Source organism: Narcine bancroftii, chromosome 6 (genome assembly GCF_036971445.1).
Source record: "Narcine bancroftii isolate sNarBan1 chromosome 6, sNarBan1.hap1, whole genome shotgun sequence".
Lineage (NCBI taxonomy): Eukaryota > Metazoa > Chordata > Chondrichthyes > Torpediniformes > Narcinidae > Narcine > Narcine bancroftii.
The window spans coordinates 227,639,408-227,665,707 of NC_091474.1; the positions used below are offsets into that span (position 1 = coordinate 227,639,408).

At 44.1% G+C, this 26,300-nt stretch overlaps 20 non-coding genes and 23 pseudogenes across 20 annotated transcripts; all 43 read left to right on the forward strand.

Moving 5' to 3' along the window:
* Window positions 1-820: 820 nt before the first annotated feature.
* LOC138738232 (5S ribosomal RNA) lies at window positions 821-939 on the forward strand (annotated as a pseudogene).
* Window positions 940-1,277: 338 nt separating this feature from the next.
* LOC138737859 (5S ribosomal RNA) lies at window positions 1,278-1,396 on the forward strand. The gene has a single exon (XR_011341289.1). It is a non-coding gene; the product is annotated as a 5S ribosomal RNA (ribosomal RNA).
* Window positions 1,397-2,046: 650 nt separating this feature from the next.
* Window positions 2,047-2,165, forward strand: LOC138738206 (5S ribosomal RNA; annotated as a pseudogene).
* Window positions 2,166-2,507: 342 nt separating this feature from the next.
* Window positions 2,508-2,626, forward strand: LOC138738158 (5S ribosomal RNA; annotated as a pseudogene).
* A 335-nt stretch (window positions 2,627-2,961) lies between these two features.
* Window positions 2,962-3,080, forward strand: LOC138738016 (5S ribosomal RNA). The gene has a single exon (XR_011341446.1). It is a non-coding gene; the product is annotated as a 5S ribosomal RNA (ribosomal RNA).
* Window positions 3,081-3,721: 641 nt separating this feature from the next.
* LOC138738114 (5S ribosomal RNA) lies at window positions 3,722-3,840 on the forward strand (annotated as a pseudogene).
* Window positions 3,841-4,178: 338 nt separating this feature from the next.
* On the forward strand, window positions 4,179-4,297 carry LOC138738022 (5S ribosomal RNA). Its single transcript, XR_011341452.1, has one exon. It is a non-coding gene; the product is annotated as a 5S ribosomal RNA (ribosomal RNA).
* Window positions 4,298-4,628: 331 nt separating this feature from the next.
* Window positions 4,629-4,747, forward strand: LOC138737752 (5S ribosomal RNA). Its single transcript, XR_011341204.1, has one exon. It is a non-coding gene; the product is annotated as a 5S ribosomal RNA (ribosomal RNA).
* A 647-nt stretch (window positions 4,748-5,394) lies between these two features.
* Window positions 5,395-5,513, forward strand: LOC138738002 (5S ribosomal RNA). Its single transcript, XR_011341432.1, has one exon. It is a non-coding gene; the product is annotated as a 5S ribosomal RNA (ribosomal RNA).
* A 645-nt stretch (window positions 5,514-6,158) lies between these two features.
* Window positions 6,159-6,277, forward strand: LOC138738003 (5S ribosomal RNA). Its single transcript, XR_011341433.1, has one exon. It is a non-coding gene; the product is annotated as a 5S ribosomal RNA (ribosomal RNA).
* A 641-nt stretch (window positions 6,278-6,918) lies between these two features.
* LOC138738115 (5S ribosomal RNA) lies at window positions 6,919-7,037 on the forward strand (annotated as a pseudogene).
* Window positions 7,038-7,371: 334 nt separating this feature from the next.
* On the forward strand, window positions 7,372-7,490 carry LOC138738145 (5S ribosomal RNA; annotated as a pseudogene).
* Window positions 7,491-7,831: 341 nt separating this feature from the next.
* Window positions 7,832-7,950, forward strand: LOC138737961 (5S ribosomal RNA). The gene has a single exon (XR_011341390.1). It is a non-coding gene; the product is annotated as a 5S ribosomal RNA (ribosomal RNA).
* A 645-nt stretch (window positions 7,951-8,595) lies between these two features.
* Window positions 8,596-8,714, forward strand: LOC138737963 (5S ribosomal RNA). Its single transcript, XR_011341392.1, has one exon. It is a non-coding gene; the product is annotated as a 5S ribosomal RNA (ribosomal RNA).
* A 650-nt stretch (window positions 8,715-9,364) lies between these two features.
* On the forward strand, window positions 9,365-9,483 carry LOC138738147 (5S ribosomal RNA; annotated as a pseudogene).
* A 342-nt stretch (window positions 9,484-9,825) lies between these two features.
* Window positions 9,826-9,944, forward strand: LOC138738159 (5S ribosomal RNA; annotated as a pseudogene).
* Window positions 9,945-10,279: 335 nt separating this feature from the next.
* Window positions 10,280-10,398, forward strand: LOC138737964 (5S ribosomal RNA). The gene has a single exon (XR_011341393.1). It is a non-coding gene; the product is annotated as a 5S ribosomal RNA (ribosomal RNA).
* A 641-nt stretch (window positions 10,399-11,039) lies between these two features.
* Window positions 11,040-11,158, forward strand: LOC138738116 (5S ribosomal RNA; annotated as a pseudogene).
* Window positions 11,159-11,489: 331 nt separating this feature from the next.
* On the forward strand, window positions 11,490-11,608 carry LOC138737984 (5S ribosomal RNA). Its single transcript, XR_011341413.1, has one exon. It is a non-coding gene; the product is annotated as a 5S ribosomal RNA (ribosomal RNA).
* Window positions 11,609-12,250: 642 nt separating this feature from the next.
* On the forward strand, window positions 12,251-12,369 carry LOC138738117 (5S ribosomal RNA; annotated as a pseudogene).
* Window positions 12,370-12,701: 332 nt separating this feature from the next.
* LOC138738160 (5S ribosomal RNA) lies at window positions 12,702-12,820 on the forward strand (annotated as a pseudogene).
* A 338-nt stretch (window positions 12,821-13,158) lies between these two features.
* On the forward strand, window positions 13,159-13,277 carry LOC138737861 (5S ribosomal RNA). Its single transcript, XR_011341291.1, has one exon. It is a non-coding gene; the product is annotated as a 5S ribosomal RNA (ribosomal RNA).
* Window positions 13,278-13,922: 645 nt separating this feature from the next.
* LOC138738170 (5S ribosomal RNA) lies at window positions 13,923-14,041 on the forward strand (annotated as a pseudogene).
* A 342-nt stretch (window positions 14,042-14,383) lies between these two features.
* LOC138737995 (5S ribosomal RNA) lies at window positions 14,384-14,502 on the forward strand. The gene has a single exon (XR_011341425.1). It is a non-coding gene; the product is annotated as a 5S ribosomal RNA (ribosomal RNA).
* A 645-nt stretch (window positions 14,503-15,147) lies between these two features.
* Window positions 15,148-15,266, forward strand: LOC138738004 (5S ribosomal RNA). The gene has a single exon (XR_011341434.1). It is a non-coding gene; the product is annotated as a 5S ribosomal RNA (ribosomal RNA).
* Window positions 15,267-15,907: 641 nt separating this feature from the next.
* On the forward strand, window positions 15,908-16,026 carry LOC138738118 (5S ribosomal RNA; annotated as a pseudogene).
* Window positions 16,027-16,360: 334 nt separating this feature from the next.
* LOC138738146 (5S ribosomal RNA) lies at window positions 16,361-16,479 on the forward strand (annotated as a pseudogene).
* Window positions 16,480-16,820: 341 nt separating this feature from the next.
* On the forward strand, window positions 16,821-16,939 carry LOC138737965 (5S ribosomal RNA). The gene has a single exon (XR_011341394.1). It is a non-coding gene; the product is annotated as a 5S ribosomal RNA (ribosomal RNA).
* Window positions 16,940-17,584: 645 nt separating this feature from the next.
* Window positions 17,585-17,703, forward strand: LOC138737966 (5S ribosomal RNA). The gene has a single exon (XR_011341395.1). It is a non-coding gene; the product is annotated as a 5S ribosomal RNA (ribosomal RNA).
* A 650-nt stretch (window positions 17,704-18,353) lies between these two features.
* Window positions 18,354-18,472, forward strand: LOC138738148 (5S ribosomal RNA; annotated as a pseudogene).
* Window positions 18,473-18,814: 342 nt separating this feature from the next.
* Window positions 18,815-18,933, forward strand: LOC138738162 (5S ribosomal RNA; annotated as a pseudogene).
* A 335-nt stretch (window positions 18,934-19,268) lies between these two features.
* Window positions 19,269-19,387, forward strand: LOC138737967 (5S ribosomal RNA). Its single transcript, XR_011341396.1, has one exon. It is a non-coding gene; the product is annotated as a 5S ribosomal RNA (ribosomal RNA).
* A 641-nt stretch (window positions 19,388-20,028) lies between these two features.
* Window positions 20,029-20,147, forward strand: LOC138738119 (5S ribosomal RNA; annotated as a pseudogene).
* A 337-nt stretch (window positions 20,148-20,484) lies between these two features.
* LOC138738006 (5S ribosomal RNA) lies at window positions 20,485-20,603 on the forward strand. Its single transcript, XR_011341436.1, has one exon. It is a non-coding gene; the product is annotated as a 5S ribosomal RNA (ribosomal RNA).
* Window positions 20,604-21,245: 642 nt separating this feature from the next.
* On the forward strand, window positions 21,246-21,364 carry LOC138738120 (5S ribosomal RNA; annotated as a pseudogene).
* A 332-nt stretch (window positions 21,365-21,696) lies between these two features.
* On the forward strand, window positions 21,697-21,815 carry LOC138738163 (5S ribosomal RNA; annotated as a pseudogene).
* A 338-nt stretch (window positions 21,816-22,153) lies between these two features.
* On the forward strand, window positions 22,154-22,272 carry LOC138737862 (5S ribosomal RNA). The gene has a single exon (XR_011341292.1). It is a non-coding gene; the product is annotated as a 5S ribosomal RNA (ribosomal RNA).
* A 651-nt stretch (window positions 22,273-22,923) lies between these two features.
* Window positions 22,924-23,042, forward strand: LOC138738282 (5S ribosomal RNA; annotated as a pseudogene).
* Window positions 23,043-23,384: 342 nt separating this feature from the next.
* On the forward strand, window positions 23,385-23,503 carry LOC138738121 (5S ribosomal RNA; annotated as a pseudogene).
* Window positions 23,504-23,837: 334 nt separating this feature from the next.
* Window positions 23,838-23,956, forward strand: LOC138738014 (5S ribosomal RNA). Its single transcript, XR_011341444.1, has one exon. It is a non-coding gene; the product is annotated as a 5S ribosomal RNA (ribosomal RNA).
* A 644-nt stretch (window positions 23,957-24,600) lies between these two features.
* LOC138738024 (5S ribosomal RNA) lies at window positions 24,601-24,719 on the forward strand. The gene has a single exon (XR_011341454.1). It is a non-coding gene; the product is annotated as a 5S ribosomal RNA (ribosomal RNA).
* Window positions 24,720-25,364: 645 nt separating this feature from the next.
* LOC138738141 (5S ribosomal RNA) lies at window positions 25,365-25,483 on the forward strand (annotated as a pseudogene).
* A 650-nt stretch (window positions 25,484-26,133) lies between these two features.
* LOC138738257 (5S ribosomal RNA) lies at window positions 26,134-26,252 on the forward strand (annotated as a pseudogene).
* Window positions 26,253-26,300: the final 48 nt, after the last annotated feature.

Here is a 26,300-nt window from a genome sequence, read left to right on the forward strand (position 1 = left end):
TTATCTATCTGTCTCACTTTCTTTCTTTCTTTCTTTCTCTTCCTTTCATTCATTCTCTTTCAGTCTTTCTCATTCTTTCACTCATTCTCACTCACTCACTGTCGCTCTGTCACTCACTTCTCTATCTCTCTGTCAATCGCTCTCTCTCTCTCTGTCTCTCTCTCTCACTCCCTCGGTCGCTCTCTGCCTCACTTCTCTTTCTCTTCCTCTTGGATTGGCTCTATTGAAATGTTTTGCTTGTCTTATTTGTCCTGAGTGTGCAGCGGTACATGTGTGTGTGCTTGTGAATTGGTTAAGTGTTGTTGGAAGCAGGCACCTGCTGCCTAAGGCCGGACTAGTGATATGTATGTGGGTAAAGACAAAAATAGACTGAGGGATGAAGACGGGTAAGGAGGGTAAAAACGACCACAATTGATATGTATGCGGGAAAAGAGGTATAAGAGTGAATAGAGACAATGGGCATATGTGAAAGTATTCTTCTCATTCTTCAAGTAATCCTGCATCATTCTATCTCTTTCTTTTATCTACTTTTACACTCTCTTACTTTCTTCTCTCACTCACTTTTGCTCTATTTTCTATCTGTCACACTCTCTCTTTACTTTTCTCTCTCTCACTCACTGTTGCTCTGTCTCTCTCTGTCTTTCACTCGCTCTCTCTCTCCATCGGTCGCTCTCTGCCTCACTTCTCTCTCTCCTCCTCTCGGATTGGCTCTATTGAAATGTTTTGCTTGTCTTATTTGTTGTATTGTTCCTGAGTGTGCAGTGGCATATGTGTGTGTGCTGGTGAGTTGGTTAAGGGGTGTCAGAAGCAGGCACCTGCTGCCTACGGCCGTACTAGACTGAAAACGCCCGATCTCGTCTGATCTCGGAAGCTTACCAGGCTCAGGCCTGGTCGGTACTTGGATGGGAGAGCGTCTGGGAAGACCAGGTGCCGTAGGTTTTTGGCTTTCAGCACCCACCCATTTTTCTTTCTTTCGATTTATCTATCTGTCTCACTTTCTTTCTTTCTTTCTCTTCCTTTCATTCATTCTCTTTCAGTCTTTGTCATTCTTTCACTCATACTCACTCACTCACTGTCGCTCTGTCACTCACTTCTCTATCTCTCTCTGTCTCTCTCTCTCTCGCTCTCTCGGTCGCTCTCTGCCTCACTTCTCTTTCTCTTCCTCTTGGATTGGCTCTATTGAAATGTTTTGCTTGTCTTATTTGTCCTGCGTGTGCAGTGGCACATGTGTGTGTGCTGGTGAATTGGTTAAGTGTTGTCAGAAGCAGACACCTGCCGCCTACGGCCATACTAGCCTGAAAACGCCCGATCTCGTCTGATCTCGGAAGCTAAGCACGCTCAGGCCTGGTCAGTACTTGGATGGGAGACCGCCTGGGAATACCAGGTGCCGTAGGCTTTTGCCTCTCACTACCAACCCATTTTTCTTCTATTCTGCTTCTCTCTCTCTCTCTTTCTCTATATCTTTTTTCTCTTTCTTTCTCTCTTCCTTTCATTCCATCATTCATTCTCCTTTAATCCTTCTCATTCTTTCACATTATGCCTCATTCTATTTCTCAACCTACTTTGATGCACTCTTGCTTTCTTCTCTCACTCACTCTTTCTCTATTTTATATCTCTCATACTTTCTCTCTTTTCTTTCCTCTCTCTGTCACTCTCACTCTTTCTTTCTTTTATTCCTTCATTAATACTTTCCCTTTTAATCCTTCTCATTCTTTAAGTAATCCTGCATCATTCTATCTCTTTCTTTAATCTACTTTCACACTCTCTTACTTTCTTGTCTCACTCACTTTTGCTCTATTTTCTATCTGTCACACTCTCTCTTTACTTTTCTCTCTCTCACTCACTGTTGCTCTGTCTCTCTCTGTCTTTCACTCGCTCTCTCTCTCCCTCGGTCGCTCTCTGCCTCACTTCTCTCTCTCCTCCTCTCGGATTGGCTCTATTGAAATATTTTGCTTGTCTTATTTGTTGTATTGTTCCTGAGTGTGCAGTGGCATATGTGTGTGTGCTGGTGAGTTGGTTAAGGGGTGTCAGAAGCAGGCACCTGCTGCCTACGGCCGTACTAGACTGAAAACGCCCGATCTCGTCTGATCTCGGAAGCTTACCAGGCTCAGGCCTGGTCGGTACTTGGATGGGAGAGCGCCTGGGAATACCAGGTGCCGTAGGCTTTTGGCTTTCAGCACCCACCCATTTTTCTTTCTTTCGATTTATCTATCTGTCTCACTTTCTTTCTTTCTTTCTCTTCCTTTCATTCATTCTCTTTCAGTCTTTCTCATTCTTTCACTCATACTCACTCACTCACTGTCGCTCTGTCACTCACTTCTCTATCTCTCTCTCTCTCTGTCTCTCTCTCTCGCTCCCTCGGTCGCTCTCTGCCTCACTTCTCTTTCTCTTCCTCTTGGATTGGATCTATTGAAATGTTTTGCTTGTCTTATTTGTCCTGCGTGTGCAGCGGCACATGTGTGTGTGCTGGTGAATTGGTTAAGTGTTGTCAGAAGCAGACACCTGCCGCCTATGGCCATACTAGCCTGAAAACGCCCGATCTCGTCTGATCTCGGAAGCTTACCAGGCTCAGGCCTGGTCGGTACTTGTATGGGAGAGCGCCTGGGAATACCAGGTGCCATAGGCTTTTGGCTTTCAGCACCCACCCATTTTTCTTTCTTTCGATTTATCTATCTGTCTCACTTTCTTTCTTTCTTTCTCTTCCTTTCATTCATTCTCTTTCAGTCTTTGTCATTCTTTCACTCATACTCACTCACTCACTGTCGCTCTGTCACTCACTTCTCTCTCTCTCTCTGTCTCTCTCTCTCGCTCCCTCGGTCGCTCTGTGCCTCACTTCTCTTTCTCTTCCTCTTGGATTGCCTCTATTGAAATGTTTTGCTTGTCTCATTTGTCCTGCGTGTGCAGCGGCCATGTGTGTGTGCTGGTGAATTGGTTAAGTGTTGTCAGAAGCAGACACCTGCCGCCTACGGCCATACTAGCCTGAAAACGCCCGATCTCGTCTGATCTCGGAAGCTAAGCACGCTCAGTCCTGGTCAGTACTTGGATGGGAGACTGCCTGGGAATACCAGGTGCCGTAGGCTTTTGCCTCTCACTACCAATCCATTTTTCTTCTATTCTGCTTCTCTCTCTCTCTCTTTCTCTATATCTTTTTTCTCTTTCTTTCTCTCTTCCTTTCATTCCATCATTCATTCTCCTTTAATCCTTCTCATTCTTTCACATTATGCCTCATTCTATTTCTCAACCTACTTTGATGCACTCTTGCTTTCTTCTCTCACTCACTCTTTCTCTATTTTATATCTCTCATACCCTCTCTCTTTTCTTTCCTCTCTCTGTCACTCTCACTCTTTCTTTCTTTTATTCCTTCATTAATACTTTCCCTTTTAATCCTTCTCATTCTTTAAGTAATCCTCCATCATTCTATCTCTTGCTTTGATCTACTTTCACACCCTCTTACTTTCTTCTCTCACTCACTTTTTCTCTATTTTCTATCTGTCACACTATCTCTTTACTTTTATCTCTCTCACTCACTGTTGCTCTGTCTCTCTCTGTCTTTCACTCGCTCTCTCTCTCCCTCGGTCGCTCTCTGCCTCACTTCTCTTTCTCTTCCTCTTGGATTGGATCTATTGAAATGTTTTGCTTGTCTTATTTGTCCTGCGTGTGCAGCGGCACATGTGTGTGTGCTGGTGAATTGGTTAAGTGTTGTCGGAAGTAGACACCTGCCGCCTACGGCCATACTAGCCTGAAAACGCCCGATCTCGTCTGATCTCGGAAGCTTACCAGGCTCAGGCCTGGTCAGTACTTGGATGGGAGAGCGCCTGGGAATACCATGTGCTGTAGGCTTTTGGCTTTCAGCACCCACCCATTTTTCTTTCTTTCGATTTATCTATCTGTCTCACTTTCTTTCTTTCTTTCTCTTCCTTTCATTCATTCTCTTTCTGTCTTTGTCATTCTTTCACTCATACTCACTCACTCACTGTCGCTCTGTCACTCACTTCTCTATCTCTCTCTGTCTCTCTCTCTCTCGCTCTCTCGGTCGCTCTCTGCCTCACTTCTCTTTCTCTTCCTCTTGGATTGGATCTATTGAAATGTTTTGCTTGTCTTATTTGTCCTGCGTGTGCAGCGGCACATGTGTGTGTGCTGGTGAATTGGTTAAGTGTTGTCAGAAGTAGACACCTGCCGCCTACGGCCATACTAGCCTGAAAACGCCCGATCTCGTCTGATCTCGGAAGCTAAGCAGGCTCAGGCCTGGTCAGTACTTGGATGGGAGAGCGCCTGGGAATACCATGTGCTGTAGGCTTTTGGCTTCAGCACCCACCCATTTTTCTTTCTTTCGATTTATCTATCTGTCTCACTTTCTTTCTTTCTTTCTCTTCCTTTCATTCATTCTCTTTCTGTCTTTGTCATTCTTTCACTCATACTCACTCACTCACTGTCGCTCTGTCACTCACTTCTCTATCTCTCTCTGTCTCTCTCTCTCTCTCGGTCGCTCTCTGCCTCACTTCTCTTTCTCTTCCTCTTGGATTGGCTCTATTGAAATGTTTTGCTTGTCTCATTTGTCCTGCGTGTGCAGCGGCACATGTGTGTGTGCTGGTGAATTGGTTAAGTGTTGTCAGAAGCAGACACCTGCTGCCTACGGCCATACTAGCCTGAAAACCCCCGATCTCGTCTGATCTCGGAAGCTAAGCAGGCTCAGGCCTGGTCAGTACTTGGATGGGAGACCGCCTGGGAATACCAGGTGCCGTAGGCTTTTGCCTCTCACTACCAACCCATTTTTCTTCTATTCTGCTTCTCTCTCTCTCTCTCTTTCTCTATATCTTTTTTCTCTTTCTTTCTCTCTTCCTTTCATTCCATCATTCATTCTCCTTTAATTCTTCTCATTCTTTCACATTATGCCTCATTCTATTTCTCAACCTACTTTGATGCACTCTTGCTTTCTTTCTCTCACTCACTCTTTCTCTATTTTATATCTCTCATACTCTCTCTCTTTTCTTTCCAATCTCTGTCACTCTCACTCTTTCTTTCTTTTATTCCTTCATTAATTCTTTCCCTTTTAATCCTTCTCATTCTTTAAGTAATCCTGCATCATTCTATCTCTTGCTTTGATCTACTTTCACACCCTCTTACTTTCTTCTCTCACTCACTTTTTCTCTATTTTCTATCTGTCACACTATCTCTTTACTTTTATCTCTCTCAATCACTGTTGCTCTGTCTCTCTCTGTTTTTAACTCGCTCTCTCTCCCCCTCTGTCGCTCTCTGCTTCACTTCTCTCTCTCTAGGACTGTCTATATTGAAATGTTTTGCTTGTCTTATTTGTTGTATTGTTCCTGAGTGTGCAGTGGCATATGTGTGTGTGCTGGTGAGTTGGTTAAGGGGTGTCAGAAGCAGGCACCTGCCGCCTACGGCCATACTAGCCTGAAAATGCCCGATCTCGTCTGATCTCGGAAGCTAAGCACGCTCAGTCCTGGTCAGTACTTGGATGGGAGACCGCCTGGGAATACCAGGTGCCGTAGGCTTTTGCCTCTCACTACCAACCCATTTTTCTTCTATTCTGCTTCTCTCTCTCTCTCTTTCTCTATATCATTTTTCTCTTTCTTTCTCTCTTCCTTTCATTCCATCATTCATTCTCCTTTAATTCTTCTCATTCTTTCACATTATGCCTCATTCTATTTCTCAACCTACTTTGATGCACTCTTGCTTTCTTTCTCTCACTCACTCTTTCTCTATTTTATATCTCTCATACTCTCTCTCTTTTCTTTCCAATCTCTGTCACTCTCACTCTTTCTTTCTTTTATTCCTTCATTAATTCTTTCCCTTTTAATCCTTCTCATTCTTTAAGTAATCCTGCATCATTCTATCTCTTGCTTTGATCTACTTTCACACTCTCTTACTTTCTTGTCTCACTCACTTTTTCTCTATTTTCTATCTGTCACACTCTCTCTTTACTTTTATCTCTCTCAATCACTGTTGCTCTGTCTCTCTCTGTTTTTCACTCGCTCTCTCTCCCCCTCTGTCGCTCTCTGCTTCACTTCTCTCTCTCTAGGACTGTCTATATTGAAATGTTTTGCTTGTCTTATTTGTTGTATTGTTCCTGAGTGTGCAGTGGCATATGTGTGTGTGCTGGTGAGTTGGTTAAGGGGTGTCAGAAGCAGGCACCTGCCGCCTACGGCCATACTAGCCTGAAAATGCCCGATCTCGTCTGATCTCGGAAGCTAAGCACGCTCAGTCCTGGTCAGTACTTGGATGGGAGACCGCCTGGGAATACCAGGTGCCGTAGGCTTTTGCCTCTCACTACCAACCCATTTTTCTTCTATTCTGCTTCTCTCTCTCTCTCTTTCTCTATATCTTTTTTCTCTTTCTTTCTCTCTTCCTTTCATTCCATCATTCATTCTCCTTTAATCCTTCTCATTCTTTCACATTATGCCTCATTCTATTTCTCAACCTACTTTGATGCACTCTTGCTTTCTTCTCTCACTCACTCTTTCTCTATTTTATATCTCTCATACCCTCTCTCTTTTCTTTCCTCTCTCTGTCACTCTCACTCTTTCTTTCTTTTATTCCTTCATTAATACTTTCCCTTTTAATCCTTCTCATTCTTTAAGTAATCCTGCATCATTCTATCTCTTGCTTTGATCTACTTTCACACCCTCTTACTTTCTTCTCTCACTCACTTTTTCTCTATTTTCTATCTGTCACACTATCTCTTTACTTTTATCTCTCTCACTCACTGTTGCTCTGTCTCTCTCTGTCTTTCACTCGCTCTCTCTCTCCCTCGGTCGCTCTCTGCCTCACTTCTCTTTCTCTTCCTCTTGGATTGGATCTATTGAAATGTTTTGCTTGTCTTATTTGTCCTGCGTGTGCAGCGGCACATGTGTGTGTGCTGGTGAATTGGTTAAGTGTTGTCAGAAGTAGACACCTGCCGCCTACGGCCATACTAGCCTGAAAACGCCCGATCTCGTCTGATCTCGGAAGCTTACCAGGCTCAGGCCTGGTCAGTACTTGGATGGGAGAGCGCCTGGGAATACCATGTGCTGTAGGCTTTTGGCTTTCAGCACCCACCCATTTTTCTTTCTTTCGATTTATCTATCTGTCTCACTTTTTTCTTTCTTTCTCTTCCTTTCATTCATTCTCTTTCAGTCTTTGTCATTCTTTCACTCATACTCACTCACTCACTGTCGCTCTGTCACTCACTTCTCTATCTCTCTCTGTCTCTCTCTCTCGCTCCCTCGGTCGCTCTCTGCCTCACTTCTTTTTCTCTTCCTCTTGGATTGGCTCTATTGAAATGTTTTGCTTGTCTCATTTGTCCTGCGTGTGCAGCGGCCATGTGTGTGTTCTGGTGAATTGGTTAAGTGTTGTCAGAAGCAGACAGCTGCCGCCTACGGCCATACTAGCCTGAAAACGCCCGATCTCGTCTGATCTCGGAAGCTTACCAGGCTCAGGCCTGGTCGGTACTTGGATGGGAGAGCGCCTGGGAATACCAGGTGCCATAGGCTTTTGGCTTTCAGCACCCACCCATTTTTCTTTCTTTCGATTTATCTATCTGTCTCACTTTCTTTCTTTCGTTCTCTTCCTTTCATTCATTCTCTTTCAGTCTTTCTCATTCTTTCACTCATACTCACTCACTCACTGTCGCTCTGTCACTCACTTCTCTATCACTCTCTCTCTCTGTCTCTCTCTCTCGCTCCCTCGGTCGCTCTGTGCCTCACTTCTCTTTCTCTTCCTCTTGGATTGGCTCTATTGAAATGTTTTGCTTGTCTCATTTGTCCTGCGTGTGCAGCGGCCATGTGTGTGTGCTGGTGAATTGGTTAAGTGTTGTCAGAAGCAGACACCTGCCGCCTACGGCCATACTAGCCTGAAAACGCCCGATCTCGTCTGATCTCGGAAGCTAAGCACGCTCAGTCCTGGTCAGTACTTGGATGGGAGACCGCCTGGGAATACCAGGTGCCGTAGGCTTTTGCCTCTCACTACCAACCCATTTTTCTTCTATTCTGCTTCTCTCTCTCTCTCTTTCTCTATATCTTTTTTCTCTTTCTTTCTCTCTTCCTTTCATTCCATCATTCATTCTCCTTTAATCCTTCTCATTCTTTCACATTATGCCTCATTCTATTTCTCAACCTACTTTGATGCACTCTTGCTTTCTTTCTCTCACTCACTCTTTCTCTATTTTATATCTCTCATACCCTCTCTCTTTTCTTTCCAATCTCTGTCACTCTCACTCTTTCTTTCTTTTATTCCTTCATTAATTCTTTCCCTTTTAATCCTTCTCATTCTTTAAGTAATCCTGCATCATTCTATCTCTTGCTTTGATCTACTTTCACACTCTCTTACTTTCTTCTCTCACTCACTTTTTCTCTATTTTCTATCTGTCACACTCTCTCTTTACTTTTATCTCTCTCAATCACTGTTGCTCTGTCTCTCTCTGTTTTTCACTCACTCTCTCTGTCCCTCTGTCGCTCTCTGCTTCACTTCTCTCTCTCTAGGACTGTCTATATTGAAATGTTTTGCTTGTCTTATTTGTTGTATTGTTCCTGAGTGTGCAGTGGCATATGTGTGTGTGCTGGTGAGTTGGTTAAGGGGTGTCAGAAGCAGGCACCTGTCGCCTACGGCCATACTAGCCTGAAAACGCCCGATCTCGTCTGATCTCGGAAGCTAAGCACGCTCAGTCCTGGTCAGTACTTGGATGGGAGACCGCCTGGGAATACCAGGTGCCGTAGGCTTTTGCCTCTCACTACCAACCCATTTTTCTTCTATTCTGCTTCTCTCTCTCTCTCTTTCTCTATATCTTTTTTCTCTTTCTTTCTCTCTTCCTTTCATTCCATCATTCATTCTCCTTTAATCCTTCTCATTCTTTCACATTATGCCTCATTCTATTTCTCAACCTACTTTGATGCACTCTTGCTTTCTTCTCTCACTCACTCTTTCTCTATTTTATATCTCTCATACTCTCTCTCTTTTCTTTCCTCTCTCTGTCACTCTCACTCTTTCTTTCTTTTATTCCTTCATTAATACTTTCCCTTTTAATCCTTCTCATTCTTTAAGTAATCCTGCATCATTCTATCTCTTTCTTTAATCTACTTTCACACTCTCTTACTTTCTTGTCTCACTCACTTTTGCTCCATTTTCTATCTGTCACACTCTCTCTTTACTTTTCTCTCTCTCACTCACTGTTGCTCTGTCTCTCTCTGTCTTTCACTCGCTCTCTCTCTCCCTCGGTCGCTCTCTGCCTCACTTCTCTCTCTCCTCCTCTCGGATTGGCTCTATTGAAATGTTTTGCTTGTCTTATTTGTTGTATTGTTCCTGAGTGTGCAGTGGCATATGTGTGTGTGCTGGTGAGTTGGTTAAGGGGTGTCAGAAGCAGGCACCTGCTGCCTACGGCCGTACTAGACTGAAAACGCCCGATCTCGTCTGATCTCGGAAGCTTACCAGGCTCAGGCCTGGTCAGTACTTGGATGGGAGAGCGCCTGGGAATACCAGGTGCCGTAGGCTTTTGGCTTTCAGCACCCACCCATTTTTCTTTCTTTCGATTTATCTATCTGTCTCACTTTCTTTCTTTCTTTCTCTTCCTTTCATTCATTCTCTTTCAGTCTTTCTCATTCTTTCACTCATACTCACTCACTCACTGTCGCTCTGTCACTCACTTCTCTATCTCTCTCTCTCTCTGTCTCTCTCTCTCGCTCCCTCGGTCGCTCTCTGCCTCACTTCTCTTTCTCTTCCTCTTGGATTGGATCTATTGAAATGTTTTGCTTGTCTTATTTGTCCTGCGTGTGCAGCGGCACATGTGTGTGTGCTGGTGAATTGGTTAAGTGTTGTCAGAAGCAGACACCTGCCGCCTATGGCCATACTAGCCTGAAAACGCCCGATCTCGTCTGATCTCGGAAGCTTACCAGGCTCAGGCCTGGTCGGTACTTGTATGGGAGAGCGCCTGGGAATACCAGGTGCCATAGGCTTTTGGCTTTCAGCACCCACCCATTTTTCTTTCTTTCGATTTATCTATCTGTCTCACTTTCTTTCTTTCTTTCTCTTCCTTTCATTCATTCTCTTTCAGTCTTTGTCATTCTTTCACTCATACTCACTCACTCACTGTCGCTCTGTCACTCACTTCTCTCTCTCTCTCTGTCTCTCTCTCTCGCTCCCTCGGTCGCTCTGTGCCTCACTTCTCTTTCTCTTCCTCTTGGATTGCCTCTATTGAAATGTTTTGCTTGTCTCATTTGTCCTGCGTGTGCAGCGGCCATGTGTGTGTGCTGGTGAATTGGTTAAGTGTTGTCAGAAGCAGACACCTGCCGCCTACGGCCATACTAGCCTGAAAACGCCCGATCTCGTCTGATCTCGGAAGCTAAGCACGCTCAGTCCTGGTCAGTACTTGGATGGGAGACCGCCTGGGAATACCAGGTGCCGTAGGCTTTTGCCTCTCACTACCAACCCATTTTTCTTCTATTCTGCTTCTCTCTCTCTCTCTTTCTCTATATCTTTTTTCTCTTTCTTTCTCTCTTCCTTTCATTCCATCATTCATTCTCCTTTAATCCTTCTCATTCTTTCACATTATGCCTCATTCTATTTCTCAACCTACTTTGATGCACTCTTGCTTTCTTCTCTCACTCACTCTTTCTCTATTTTATATCTCTCATACCCTCTCTCTTTTCTTTCCTCTCTCTGTCACTCTCACTCTTTCTTTCTTTTATTCCTTCATTAATACTTTCCCTTTTAATCCTTCTCATTCTTTAAGTAATCCTGCATCATTCTATCTCTTGCTTTGATCTACTTTCACACCCTCTTACTTTCTTCTCTCACTCACTTTTTCTCTATTTTCTATCTGTCACACTATCTCTTTACTTTTATCTCTCTCACTCACTGTTGCTCTGTCTCTCTCTGTCTTTCACTCGCTCTCTCTCTCCCTCGGTCGCTCTCTGCCTCACTTCTCTTTCTCTTCCTCTTGGATTGGATCTATTGAAATGTTTTGCTTGTCTTATTTGTCCTGCGTGTGCAGCGGCACATGTGTGTGTGCTGGTGAATTGGTTAAGTGTTGTCAGAAGTAGACACCTGCCGCCTACGGCCATACTAGCCTGAAAACGCCCGATCTCGTCTGATCTCGGAAGCTTACCAGGCTCAGGCCTGGTCAGTACTTGGATGGGAGAGCGCCTGGGAATACCATGTGCTGTAGGCTTTTGGCTTCAGCACCCACCCATTTTTCTTTCTTTCGATTTATCTATCTGTCTCACTTTCTTTCTTTCTTTCTCTTCCTTTCATTCATTCTCTTTCTGTCTTTGTCATTCTTTCACTCATACTCACTCACTCACTGTCGCTCTGTCACTCACTTCTCTATCTCTCTCTGTCTCTCTCTCTCTCTCGGTCGCTCTCTGCCTCACTTCTCTTTCTCTTCCTCTTGGATTGGCTCTATTGAAATGTTTTGCTTGTCTCATTTGTCCTGCGTGTGCAGCGGCACATGTGTGTGTGCTGGTGAATTGGTTAAGTGTTGTCAGAAGCAGACACCTGCCGCCTACGGCCATACTAGCCTGAAAACGCCCGATCTCGTCTGATCTCGGAAGCTAAGCAGGCTCAGGCCTGGTCAGTACTTGGATGGGAGACCGCCTGGGAATACCAGGTGCCGTAGGCTTTTGCCTCTCACTACCAACCCATTTTTCTTCTATTCTGCTTCTCTCTCTCTCTCTTTCTCTATATCTTTTTTCTCTTTCTTTCTCTCTTCCTTTCATTCCATCATTCATTCTCCTTTAATTCTTCTCATTCTTTCACATTATGCCTCATTCTATTTCTCAACCTACTTTGATGCACTCTTGCTTTCTTTCTCTCACTCACTCTTTCTCTATTTTATATCTCTCATACTCTCTCTCTTTTCTTTCCAATCTCTGTCACTCTCACTCTTTCTTTCTTTTATTCCTTCATTAATTCTTTCCCTTTTAATCCTTCTAATTCTTTAAGTAATCCTGCATCATTCTATCTCTTGCTTTGATCTACTTTCACACCCTCTTACTTTCTTCTCTCACTCACTTTTTCTCTATTTTCTATCTGTCACACTATCTCTTTACTTTTATCTCTCTCACTCACTGTTGCTCTGTCTCTCTCTGTCTTTCACTCGCTCTCTCTCTCCCTCGGTCGCTCTCTGCCTCACTTCTCTTTCTCTTCCTCTTGGATTGGATCTATTGAAATGTTTTGCTTGTCTTATTTGTCCTGCGTGTGCAGCGGCACATGTGTGTGTGCTGGTGAATTGGTTAAGTGTTGTTGGAAGTAGACACCTGCCGCCTACGGCCATACTAGCCTGAAAACGCCCGATCTCGTCTGATCTCGGAAGCTTACCAGGCTCAGGCCTGGTCAGTACTTGGATGGGAGAGCGCCTGGGAATACCATGTGCTGTAGGCTTTTGGCTTTCAGCACCCACCCATTTTTCTTTCTTTCGATTTATCTATCTGTCTCACTTTCTTTCTTTCTTTCTCTTCCTTTCATTCATTCTCTTTCTGTCTTTGTCATTCTTTCACTCATACTCACTCACTCACTGTCGCTCTGTCACTCACTTCTCTATCTCTCTCTGTCTCTCTCTCTCTCTCGGTCGCTCTCTGCCTCACTTCTCTTTCTCTTCCTCTTGGATTGGCTCTATTGAAATGTTTTGCTTGTCTTATTTGTCCTGCGTGTGCAGCGGCACATGTGTGTGTGCTGGTGAATTGGTTAAGTGTTGTCAGAAGCAGACACCTGCCGCCTATGGCCATACTAGCCTGAAAACGCCCGATCTCGTCTGATCTCGGAAGCTTACCAGGCTCAGGCCTGGTCGGTACTTGTATGGGAGAGCGCCTGGGAATACCAGGTGCCATAGGCTTTTGGCTTTCAGCACCCACCCATTTTTCTTTCTTTCGATTTATCTATCTGTCTCACTTTCTTTCTTTCTTTCTCTTCCTTTCATTCATTCTCTATCAGTCTTTGTCATTCTTTCACTCATACTCACTCACTCACTGTCGCTCTGTCACTCACTTCTCTATCTCTCTCTGTCTCTCTCTCTCTCGCTCTCTCGGTCGCTCTCTGCCTCACTTCTCTTTCTCTTCCTCTTGGATTGGCTCTATTGAAATGTTTTGCTTGTCTTATTTGTCCTGCGTGTGCAGTGGCACATGTGTGTGTGCTGGTGAATTGGTTAAGTGTTGTCAGAAGCAGACACCTGCCGCCTACGGCCATACTAGCCTGAAAACGCCCGATCTCGTCTGATCTCGGAAGCTAAGCACGCTCAGGCCTGGTCAGTACTTGGATGGGAGACCGCCTGGGAATACCAGGTGCCGTAGGCTTTTGCCTCTCACTACCAACCCATTTTTCTTCTATTCTGCTTCTCTCTCTCTCTCTTTCTCTATATCTTTTTTCTCTTTCTTTCTCTCTTCCTTTCATTCCATCATTCATTCTCCTTTAATTCTTCTCATTCTTTCACATTATGCCTCATTCTATTTCTCAACCTACTTTGATGCACTCTTGCTTTCTTTCTCTCACTCACTCTTTCTCTATTTTATATCTCTCATACTCTCTCTCTTTTCTTTCCTCTCTCTGTCACTCTCACTCTTTCTTTCTTTTATTCCTTCATTAATTCTTTCCCTTTTAATCCTTCTCATTCTTTAAGTAATCCTGCATCATTCTATCTCTTGCTTTGATCTACTTTCACACCCTCTTACTTTCTTCTCTCACTCACTTTTTCTCTATTTTCTATCTGTCACACTCTCTCTTTACTTTTATCTCTCTCAATCACTGTTGCTCTGTCTTTCTCTGTTTTTCACTCGCTCTCTCTCTCCCTCTGTCGCTCTCTGCTTCACTTCTCTCTCTCTAGGACTGTCTATATTGAAATGTTTTGCTTGTCTTATTTGTTGTATTGTTCCTGAGTGTGCAGTGGCATATGTGTGTGTGCTGGTGAGTTGGTTAAGGGGTGTCAGAAGCAGGCACCTGCTGCCTACGGCCGTACTAGCCTGAAAACGCCCGATCTCGTCTGATCTCGGAAGCTTACCAGGCTCAGGCCTGGTCGGTACTTGGATGGGAGAGCGCCTGGGAATACCAGGTGCCATAGGCTTTTGGCTTTCAGCACCCACCCATTTTTCTTTCTTTCGATTTATCTATCTGTCTCACTTTCTTTCTTTCTTTCTCTTCCTTTCATTCATTCTCTTTCAGTCTTTGTCATTCTTTCACTCATACTCACTCACTCACTGTCGCTCTGTCACTCACTTCTCTATCACTCTCTCTCTCTGTCTCTCTCTCTCGCTCCCTCGGTCGCTCTGTGCCTCACTTCTCTTTCTCTTCCTCTTGGATTGGCTCTATTGAAATGTTTTGCTTGTCTCATTTGTCCTGCGTGTGCAGCGGCACATGTGTGTGTGCTGGTGAATTGGTTAAGTGTTGTCAGAAGCAGACACCTGCCGCCTACGGCCATACTAGCCTGAAAACGCCCGATCTCGTCTGATCTCGGAAGCTAAGCAGGCTCAGGCCTGGTCAGTACTTGGATGGGAGACCGCCTGGGAATACCAGGTGCCGTAGGCTTTTGCCTCTCACTACCAACCCATTTTTCTTCTATTCTGCTTCTCTCTCTCTCTCTTTCTCTATATCATTTTTCTCTTTCTTTCTCTCTTCCTTTCATTCCATCATTCATTCTCCTTTAATTCTTCTCATTCTTTCACATTATGCCTCATTCTATTTCTCAACCTACTTTGATGCACTCTTGCTTTCTTTCTCTCACTCACTCTTTCTCTATTTTATATCTCTCATACTCTCTCTCTTTTCTTTCCAATCTCTGTCACTCTCACTCTTTCTTTCTTTTATTCCTTCATTAATTCTTTCCCTTTTAATCCTTCTCATTCTTTAAGTAATCCTGCATCATTCTATCTCTTGCTTTGATCTACTTTCACACTCTCTTACTTTCTTGTCTCACTCACTTTTTCTCCATTTTCTATCTGTCACACTCTCTCTTTACTTTTATCTCTCTCAATCACTGTTGCTCTGTCTCTCTCTGTTTTTCACTCGCTCTCTCTCCCCCTCTGTCGCTCTCTGCTTCACTTCTCTCTCTCTAGGACTGTCTATATTGAAATGTTTTGCTTGTCTTATTTGTTGTATTGTTCCTGAGTGTGCAGTGGCATATGTGTGTGTGCTGGTGAGTTGGTTAAGGGGTGTCAGAAGCAGGCACCTGCCGCCTACGGCCATACTAGCCTGAAAATGCCCGATCTCGTCTGATCTCGGAAGCTAAGCACGCTCAGTCCTGGTCAGTACTTGGATGGGAGACCGCCTGGGAATACCAGGTGCCGTAGGCTTTTGCCTCTCACTACCAACCCATTTTTCTTCTATTCTGCTTCTCTCTCTCTCTCTTTCTCTATATCTTTTTTCTCTTTCTTTCTCTCTTCCTTTCATTCCATCATTCATTCTCCTTTAATCCTTCTCATTCTTTCACATTATGCCTCATTCTATTTCTCAACCTACTTTGATGCACTCTTGCTTTCTTCTCTCACTCACTCTTTCTCTATTTTATATCTCTCATACCCTCTCTCTTTTCTGTCCTCTCTCTGTCACTCTCACTCTTTCTTTCTTTTATTCCTTCATTAATACTTTCCCTTTTAATCCTTCTCATTCTTTAAGTAATCCTGCATCATTCTATCTCTTGCTTTGATCTACTTTCACACCCTCTTACTTTCTTCTCTCACTCACTTTTTCTCTATTTTCTATCTGTCACACTATCTCTTTACTTTTATCTCTCTCACTCACTGTTGCTCTGTCTCTCTCTGTCTTTCACTCGCTCTCTCTCTCCCTCGGTCGCTCTCTGCCTCACTTCTCTTTCTCTTCCTCTTGGATTGGATCTATTGAAATGTTTTGCTTGTCTTATTTGTCCTGCGTGTGCAGCGGCACATGTGTGTGTGCTGGTGAATTGGTTAAGTGTTGTCAGAAGTAGACACCTGCCGCCTACGGCCATACTAGCCTGAAAACGCCCGATCTCGTCTGATCTCGGAAGCTTACCAGGCTCAGGCCTGGTCAGTACTTGGATGGGAGAGCGCCTGGGAATACCATGTGCTGTAGGCTTTTGGCTTTCAGCACCCACCCATTTTTCTTTCTTTCGATTTATCTATCTGTCTCACTTTTTTCTTTCTTTCTCTTCCTTTCATTCATTCTCTTTCAGTCTTTGTCATTCTTTCACTCATACTCACTCACTCACTGTCGCTCTGTCACTCACTTCTCTATCTCTCTCTGTCTCTCTCTCTCGCTCCCTCGGTCGCTCTCTGCCTCACTTCTTTTTCTCTTCCTCTTGGATTGGCTCTATTGAAATGTTTTGCTTGTCTCATTTGTCCTGCGTGTGCAGCGGCCATGTGTGTGTTCTGGTGAATTGGTTAAGTGTTGTCAGAAGCAGACAGCTGCCGCCTACGGCCATACTAGCCTGAAAACGCCCGATCTCGTCTGATCTCGGAAGCTTACCAGGCTCAGGCCTGGTCGGTACTTGGATGGGAGAGCGCCTGGGAATACCAGGTGCCATAGGCTTTTGGCTTTCAGCACCCACCCATTTTTCTTTCTTTCAATTTATCTATCTGTCTCACTTTCTTTCTTTCTTTCTCTTCCTTTCATTCATTCTCTTTCAGTCTTTCTCATTCTTTCACTCATACTCACTCACTCACTGTCGCTCTGTCACTCACTTCTCTATCACTCTCTCTCTCTGTCTCTCTCTCTCGCTCCCTCGGTCGCTCTGTGCCTCACTTCTCTTTCTCTTCCTCTTGGATTGGCTCTATTGAAATGTTTTGCTTGTCTCATTTGTCCTGCGTGTGCAGCGGCCATGTGTGTGTGCTGGTGAATTGGTTAAGTGTTGTCAGAAGCAGACACCTGCCGCCTACGGCCATACTAGCCTGAAAACGCCCGATCTCGTCTGATCTCGGAAGCTAAGCACGCTCAGTCCTGGTCAGTACTTGGATGGGAGACCGCCTGGGAATACCAGGTGCCGTAGGCTTTTGCCTCTCACTACCAACCCATTTTTCTTCTATTCTGCTTCTCTCTCTCTCTCTTTCTCTATATCTTTTTTCTCTTTCTTTCTCTCTTCCTTTCATTCCATCATTCATTCTCCTTTAATCCTTCTCATTCTTTCACATTATGCCTCATTCTATTTCTCAACCTACTTTGATGCACTCTTGCTTTCTTTCTCTCACTCACTCTTTCTCTATTTTATATCTCTCATACACTCTCTCTTTTCTTTCCAATCTCTGTCACTCTCACTCTTTCTTTCTTTTATTCCTTCATTAATTCTTTCCCTTTTAATCCTTCTCATTCTTTAAGTAATCCTGCATCATTCTATCTCTTGCTTTGATCTACTTTCACACTCTCTTACTTTCTTCTCTCACTCACTTTTTCTCTATTTTCTATCTGTCACACTCTCTCTTTACTTTTATCTCTCTCAATCACTGTTGCTCTGTCTCTCTCTGTTTTTCACTCACTCTCTCTGTCCCTCTGTCGCTCTCTGCTTCACTTCTCTCTCTCTAGGACTGTCTATATTGAAATGTTTTGCTTGTCTTATTTGTTGTATTGTTCCTGAGTGTGCAGTGGCATATGTGTGTGTGCTGGTGAGTTGGTTAAGGGGTGTCAGAAGCAGGCACCTGTCGCCTACGGCCATACTAGCCTGAAAACGCCCGATCTCGTCTGATCTCGGAAGCTAAGCACGCTCAGTCCTGGTCAGTACTTGGATGGGAGACCGCCTGGGAATACCAGGTGCCGTAGGCTTTTGCCTCTCACTACCAACCCATTTTTCTTCTATTCTGCTTCTCTCTCTCTCTCTTTCTCTATATCTTTTTTCTCTTTCTTTCTCTCTTCCTTTCATTCCATCATTCATTCTCCTTTAATCCTTCTCATTCTTTCACATTATGCCTCATTCTATTTCTCAACCTACTTTGATGCACTCTTGCTTTCTTCTCTCACTCACTCTTTCTCTATTTTATATCTCTCATACTCTCTCTCTTTTCTTTCCTCTCTCTGTCACTCTCACTCTTTCTTTCTTTTATTCCTTCATTAATACTTTCCCTTTTAATCCTTTTCATTCTTTAAGTAATCCTGCATCATTCTATCTCTTTCTTTAATCTACTTTCACACTCTCTTACTTTCTTGTCTCACTCACTTTTGCTCCATTTTCTATCTGTCACACTCTCTCTTTACTTTTCTCTCTCTCACTCACTGTTGCTCTGTCTCTCTCTGTCTTTCACTCGCTCTCTCTCTCCCTCGGTCGCTCTCTGCCTCACTTCTCTCTCTCCTCCTCTCGGATTGGCTCTATTGAAATGTTTTGCTTGTCTTATTTGTTGTATTGTTCCTGAGTGTGCAGTGGCATATGTGTGTGTGCTGGTGAGTTGGTTAAGGGGTGTCAGAAGCAGGCACCTGCTGCCTACGGCCGTACTAGACTGAAAACGCCCGATCTCGTCTGATCTCGGAAGCTTACCAGGCTCAGGCCTGGTCAGTACTTGGATGGGAGAGCGCCTGGGAATACCAGGTGCCGTAGGCTTTTGGCTTTCAGCACCCACCCATTTTTCTTTCTTTCGATTTATCTATCTGTCTCACTTTCTTTCTTTCTTTCTCTTCCTTTCATTCATTCTCTTTCAGTCTTTCTCATTCTTTCACTCATACTCACTCACTCACTGTCGCTCTGTCACTCACTTCTCTATCTCTCTCTCTCTCTGTCTCTCTCTCTCGCTCCCTCGGTCGCTCTCTGCCTCACTTCTCTTTCTCTTCCTCTTGGATTGGATCTATTGAAATGTTTTGCTTGTCTTATTTGTCCTGCGTGTGCAGCGGCACATGTGTGTGTGCTGGTGAATTGGTTAAGTGTTGTCAGAAGCAGACACCTGCCGCCTATGGCCATACTAGCCTGAAAACGCCCGATCTCGTCTGATCTCGGAAGCTTACCAGGCTCAGGCCTGGTCGGTACTTGTATGGGAGAGCGCCTGGGAATACCAGGTGCCATAGGCTTTTGGCTTTCAGCACCCACCCATTTTTCTTTCTTTCGATTTATCTATCTGTCTCACTTTCTTTCTTTCTTTCTCTTCCTTTCATTCATTCTCTTTCAGTCTTTGTCATTCTTTCACTCATACTCACTCACTCACTGTCGCTCTGTCACTCACTTCTCTCTCTCTCTCTGTCTCTCTCTCTCGCTCCCTCGGTCGCTCTGTGCCTCACTTCTCTTTCTCTTCCTCTTGGATTGCCTCTATTGAAATGTTTTGCTTGTCTCATTTGTCCTGCGTGTGCAGCGGCCATGTGTGTGTGCTGGTGAATTGGTTAAGTGTTGTCAGAAGCAGACACCTGCCGCCTACGGCCATACTAGCCTGAAAACGCCCGATCTCGTCTGATCTCGGAAGCTAAGCACGCTCAGTCCTGGTCAGTACTTGGATGGGAGACCGCCTGGGAATACCAGGTGCCGTAGGCTTTTGCCTCTCACTACCAACCCATTTTTCTTCTATTCTGCTTCTCTCTCTCTCTCTTTCTCTATATCTTTTTTCTCTTTCTTTCTCTCTTCCTTTCATTCCATCATTCATTCTCCTTTAATCCTTCTCATTCTTTCACATTATGCCTCATTCTATTTCTCAACCTACTTTGATGCACTCTTGCTTTCTTCTCTCACTCACTCTTTCTCTATTTTATATCTCTCATACTCTCTCTCTTTTCTTTCCTCTCTCTGTCACTCTCACTCTTTCTTTCTTTTATTCCTTCATTAATACTTTCCCTTTTAATCCTTCTCATTCTTTAAGTAATCCTGCATCATTCTATCTCTTGCTTTGATCTACTTTCACACCCTCTTACTTTCTTCTCTCACTCACTTTTTCTCTATTTTCTATCTGTCACACTATCTCTTTACTTTTATCTCTCTCACTCACTGTTGCTCTGTCTCTCTCTGTCTTTCACTCGCTCTCTCTCTCCCTCGGTCGCTCTCTGCCTCACTTCTCTTTCTCTTCCTCTTGGATTGGATCTATTGAAATGTTTTGCTTGTCTTATTTGTCCTGCGTGTGCAGCGGCACATGTGTGTGTGCTGGTGAATTGGTTAAGTGTTGTCAGAAGTAGACACCTGCCGCCTACGGCCATACTAGCCTGAAAACGCCCGATCTCGTCTGATCTCGGAAGCTTACCAGGCTCAGGCCTGGTCAGTACTTGGATGGGAGAGCGCCTGGGAATACCATGTGCTGTAGGCTTTTGGCTTCAGCACCCACCCATTTTTCTTTCTTTCGATTTATCTATCTGTCTCACTTTCTTTCTTTCTTTCTCTTCCTTTCATTCATTCTCTTTCTGTCTTTGTCATTCTTTCACTCATACTCACTCACTCACTGTCGCTCTGTCACTCACTTCTCTATCTCTCTCTGTCTCTCTCTCTCTCGCTCTCTCGGTCGCTCTCTGCCTCACTTCTCTTTCTCTTCCTCTTGGATTGGCTCTATTGAAATGTTTTGCTTGTCTTATTTGTCCTGCGTGTGCAGCGGCACATGTGTGTGTGCTGGTGAATTGGTTAAGTGTTGTCAGAAGCAGACACCTGCCGCCTACGGCCATACTAGCCTGAAAACGCCCGATCTCGTCTGATCTCGGAAGCTAAGCAGGCTCAGGCCTGGTCAGTACTTGGATGGGAGACCGCCTGGGAATACCAGGTGCCGTAGGCTTTTGCCTCTCACTACCAACCCATTTTTCTTCTATTCTGCTTCTCTCTCTCTCTCTTTCTCTATATCTTTTTTCTCTTTCTTTCTCTCTTCCTTTCATTCCATCATTCATTCTCCTTTAATTCTTCTCATTCTTTCACATTATGCCTCATTCTATTTCTCAACCTACTTTGATGCACTCTTGCTTTCTTTCTCTCACTCACTCTTTCTCTATTTTATATCTCTCATACTCTCTCTCTTTTCTTTCCAATCTCTGTCACTCTCACTCTTTCTTTCTTTTATTCCTTCATTAATTCTTTCCCTTTTAATCCTTCTAATTCTTTAAGTAATCCTGCATCATTCTATCTCTTGCTTTGATCTACTTTCACACCCTCTTACTTTCTTCTCTCACTCACTTTTTCTCTATTTTCTATCTGTCACACTATCTCTTTACTTTTATCTCTCTCACTCACTGTTGCTCTGTCTCTCTCTGTCTTTCACTCGCTCTCTCTCTCCCTCGGTCGCTCTCTGCCTCACTTCTCTTTCTCTTCCTCTTGGATTGGATCTATTGAAATGTTTTGCTTGTCTTATTTGTCCTGCGTGTGCAGCGGCACATGTGTGTGTGCTGGTGAATTGGTTAAGTGTTGTTGGAAGTAGACACCTGCCGCCTACGGCCATACTAGCCTGAAAACGCCCGATCTCGTCTGATCTCGGAAGCTTACCAGGCTCAGGCCTGGTCAGTACTTGGATGGGAGAGCGCCTGGGAATACCATGTGCTGTAGGCTTTTGGCTTTCAGCACCCACCCATTTTTCTTTCTTTCGATTTATCTATCTGTCTCACTTTCTTTCTTTCTTTCTCTTCCTTTCATTCATTCTCTTTCTGTCTTTGTCATTCTTTCACTCATACTCACTCACTCACTGTCGCTCTGTCACTCACTTCTCTATCTCTCTCTGTCTCTCTCTCTCTCTCGGTCGCTCTCTGCCTCACTTCTCTTTCTCTTCCTCTTGGATTGGCTCTATTGAAATGTTTTGCTTGTCTTATTTGTCCTGCGTGTGCAGCGGCACATGTGTGTGTGCTGGTGAATTGGTTAAGTGTTGTCAGAAGCAGACACCTGCCGCCTATGGCCATACTAGCCTGAAAACGCCCGATCTCGTCTGATCTCGGAAGCTTACCAGGCTCAGGCCTGGTCGGTACTTGTATGGGAGAGCGCCTGGGAATACCAGGTGCCATAGGCTTTTGGCTTTCAGCACCCACCCATTTTTCTTTCTTTCGATTTATCTATCTGTCTCACTTTCTTTCTTTCTTTCTCTTCCTTTCATTCATTCTCTTTCAGTCTTTGTCATTCTTTCACTCATACTCACTCACTCACTGTCGCTCTGTCACTCACTTCTCTATCTCTCTCTGTCTCTCTCTCTCTCGCTCTCTCGGTCGCTCTCTGCCTCACTTCTCTTTCTCTTCCTCTTGGATTGGCTCTATTGAAATGTTTTGCTTGTCTTATTTGTCCTGCGTGTGCAGTGGCACATGTGTGTGTGCTGGTGAATTGGTTAAGTGTTGTCAGAAGCAGACACCTGCCGCCTACGGCCATACTAGCCTGAAAACGCCCGATCTCGTCTGATCTCGGAAGCTAAGCACGCTCAGGCCTGGTCAGTACTTGGATGGGAGACCGCCTGGGAATACCAGGTGCCGTAGGCTTTTGCCTCTCACTACCAACCCATTTTTCTTCTATTCTGCTTCTCTCTCTCTCTCTTTCTCTATATCTTTTTTCTCTTTCTTTCTCTCTTCCTTTCATTCCATCATTCATTCTCCTTTAATTCTTCTCATTCTTTCACATTATGCCTCATTCTATTTCTCAACCTACTTTGATGCACTCTTGCTTTCTTTCTCTCACTCACTCTTTCTCTATTTTATATCTCTCATACTCTCTCTCTTTTCTTTCCTCTCTCTGTCACTCTCACTCTTTCTTTCTTTTATTCCTTCATTAATTCTTTCCCTTTTAATCCTTCTCATTCTTTAAGTAATCCTGCATCATTCTATCTCTTTCTTTAATCTACTTTCACACTCTCTTACTTTCTTGTCTCACTCACTTTTGCTCTATTTTCTATCTGTCACACTCTCTCTTTACTTTTCTCTCTCTCACTCACTGTTGCTCTGTCTCTCTCTGTCTTTCACTCGCTCTCTCTCTCCCTCGGTCGCTCTCTGCCTCACTTCTCTCTCTCCTCCTCTCGGATTGGCTTTATTGAAATGTTTTGCTTGTCTTATTTGTTGTATTGTTCCTGAGTGTGCAGTGGCATATGTGTGTGTGCTGGTGAGTTGGTTAAGGGGTGTCAGAAGCAGGCACCTGCTGCCTACGGCCGTACTAAACTGAAAACGCCCGATCTCGTCTGATCTCGGAAGCTTACCAGGCTTTGGCCTGGTCGGTACTTGGAAGGGAGAGCGCCTGGGAATACCAGGTGCCGTAGGCTTTTGGCTTTCAGCACCCACCCATTTTTCTTTCTTTCGATTTATCTATCTGTCTCACTTTCTTTCTTTCTTTCTCTTCCTTTCATTCATTCTCTTTCAGTCTTTCTCATTCTTTCAGTCATACTCACTCAGTCACTGTCGCTCTGTCACTCACTTCTCTATCTCTCTCTCTCTCTGTCTCTCTCTCTCGCTCCCTCGGTCGCTCTCTGCCTCACTTCTCTTTCTCTTCCTCTTGGATTGGATCTATTGAAATGTTTTGCTTGTCTTATTTGTCCTGCGTGTGCAGCGGCACATGTGTGTGTGCTGGTGAATTGGTTAAGTGTTGTCAGAAGTAGACACCTGCCGCCTACGGCCATACTAGCCTGAAAACGCCCGATCTCGTCTGATCTCGGAAGCTTACCAGGCTCAGGCCTGGTCAGTACTTGGATGGGAGAGCGCCTGGGAATACCATGTGCTGTAGGCTTTTGGCTTTCAGCTCCCACCCATTTTTCTTTCTTTCGATTTATCTATCTGTCTCACTTTCTTTCTTTCTCTTCCTTTCATTCATTCTCTTTCAGTCTTTGTCATTCTTTCACTCATACTCACTCACTCACTGTCGCTCTGTCACTCACTTCTCTATCTCTCTGTGTCTCTCTCTCTCTCGCTCTCTCGGTCGCTCTCTGCCTCACTTCTCTTTCTCTTCCTCTTGGATTGGATCTATTGAAATGTTTTGCTTGTCTTATTTGTCCTGCGTGTGCAGTGGCACATGTGTGTGTGCTGGTGAATTGGTTAAGTGTTGTCAGAAGCAGACACCTGCTGCCTACGGCCATACTAATCTGAAAACGCCCGATCTCGTCTGATCTCGGAAGCTAAGCACGCTCAGGCCTGGTCAGTACTTGGATGGGAGACCGCCTGGGAATACCAGGTGCCGTAGGCTTTTGCCTCTCACTACCAACCCATTTTTCTTCTATTCTGCTTCTCTCTCTCTCTCTTTCTCTATATCTTTTTTCTCTTTCTTTCTCTCTTCCTTTCATTCCATCATTCATTCTCCTTTAATCCTTCTCATTCTTTCACATTATGCCTCATTCTATTTCTCAACCTACTTTGATGCACTCTTGCTTTCTTCTCTCACTCACTCTTTCTCTATTTTATATCTCTCATACTCTCTCTCTTTTCTTTCCAATCTCTGTCACTCTCACTCTTTCTTTCTTTTATTCCTTCATTAATTCTTTCCCTTTTAATCCTTCTAATTCTTTAAGTAATCCTGCATCATTCTATCTCTTGCTTTGATCTACTTTCACACCCTCTTACTTTCTTCTCTCACTCACTTTTTCTCTATTTTCTATCTGTCACACTCTCTCTTTACTTTTATCTCTCTCAATCACTGTTGCTCTGTCTCTCTCAGTTTTTCACTCGCTCTCTCTCTCCCTCTGTCGCTCTCTGCTTCACTTCTCTCTCTCTAGGACTGTCTATATTGAAATGTTTTGCTTGTCTTATTTGTTGTATTGTTCCTGAGTGTGCAGTGGCATATGTGTGTGTGCTGGTGAGTTGGTTAAGGGGTGTCAGAAGCAGGCACCTGCCGCCTACGGCCATACTAGCCTGAAAACGCCCGATCTCGTCTGATCTCGGAATCTAAGCACGCTCAGTCCTGGTCAGTACTTGGATGGGAGACCGCCTGGGAATACCAGGTGCCGTAGGCTTTTGCCTCTCACTACCAACCCATTTTTCTTCTATTCTGCTTCTCTCTCTCTCTCTTTCTCTATATCTTTTTTCTCTTTCTTTCTCTCTTCCTTTCATTCCATCATTCATTCTCCTTTAATTCTTCTCATTCTTTCACATTATGCCTCATTCTATTTCTCAACCTACTTTGATGCACTCTTGCTTTCTTTCTCTCACTCACTCTTTCTTTATTTTATATCTCTCATACTCTCTGTCTTTTCTTTCCTCTCTCTGTCACTCTCACTCTTTCTTTCTTTTATTCCTTCATTAATTCTTTCCCTTTTAATCCTTCTCATTCTTTAAGTAATCCAGCATCATTCTATCTCTTTCTTTAATCTACTTTCACACTCTCTTACTTTCTTCTCTCACTCACTTTTTCTCTATTTTCTATCTGTCACACTCTCTCTTTACTTTTATCTCTCTCAATCACTGTTGCTCTGTCTCTCACAGTTTTTCACTCGCTCTCTCTCTCCCTCTGTCGCTCTCTGCTTCACTTCTCTCTCTCTAGGACTGTCTATATTGAAATGTTTTGCTTGTCTTATTTGTTGTATTGTTCCTGAGTGTGCAGTGGCATATGTGTGTGTGCTGGTGAGTTGGTTAAGGGGTGTCAGAAGCAGGCACCTGCCGCCTACGGCCATACTAGCCTGAAAATGCCCGATCTCGTCTGATCTTTGAAGCTAAGCACGCTCAGTCCTGGTCAGTACTTGGATGGGAGTCCGCCTGGGAATACCAGGTGCCGTAGGCTTTTGCCTCTCACTACCAACCCATTTTTCTTCTATTCTGCTTCTCTCTCTCTCTCTTTCTCTATATCTTTTTTCTCTTTCTTTCTCTCTTCCTTTCATTCCATCATTCATTCTCCTTTAATCCTTCTCATTCTTTCACATTATGCCTCATTCTATTTCTCAACCTACTTTGATGCACTCTTGCTTTCTTCTCTCACTCACTCTTTCTCTATTTTATATCTCTCATACACTCTCTCTTTTCTTTCCTCTCTCTGTCACTCTCACTCTTTCTTTCTTTTATTCCTTCATTAATACTTTCCCTTTTAATCCTTCTCATTCTTTAAGTAATCCTGCATCATTCTATCTCTTTCTTTAATCTACTTTCACACTCTCTTACTTTCTTGTCTCACTCACTTTTGCTCTATTTTCTATCTGTCACACTCTCTCTTTACTTTTCTCTCTCTCACTCACTGTTGCTCTGTCTCTCTCTGTCTTTCACTCGCTCTCTCTCTCCCTCGGTCGCTCTCTGCCTCACTTCTCTCTCTCCTCCTCTCGGATTGGCTCTATTGAAATGTTTTGCTTGTCTTATTTGTTGTATTCTTCCTGAGTGTGCAGTGGCATATGTGTGTGTGCTGGTGAGTTGGTTAAGGGGTGTCAGAAGCAGGTACCTGCTGCCTACGGCCGTACTAGACTGAAAACGCCCGATCTCGTCTGATCTCGGAAGCTTACCAGGCTCAGGCCTGGTCGGTACTTGGATGGGAGAGCGCCTGGGAATACCAGGTGCCATAGGCTTTTGGCTTTCAGCACCCACCCATTTTTCTTTCTTTCGATTTATCTATC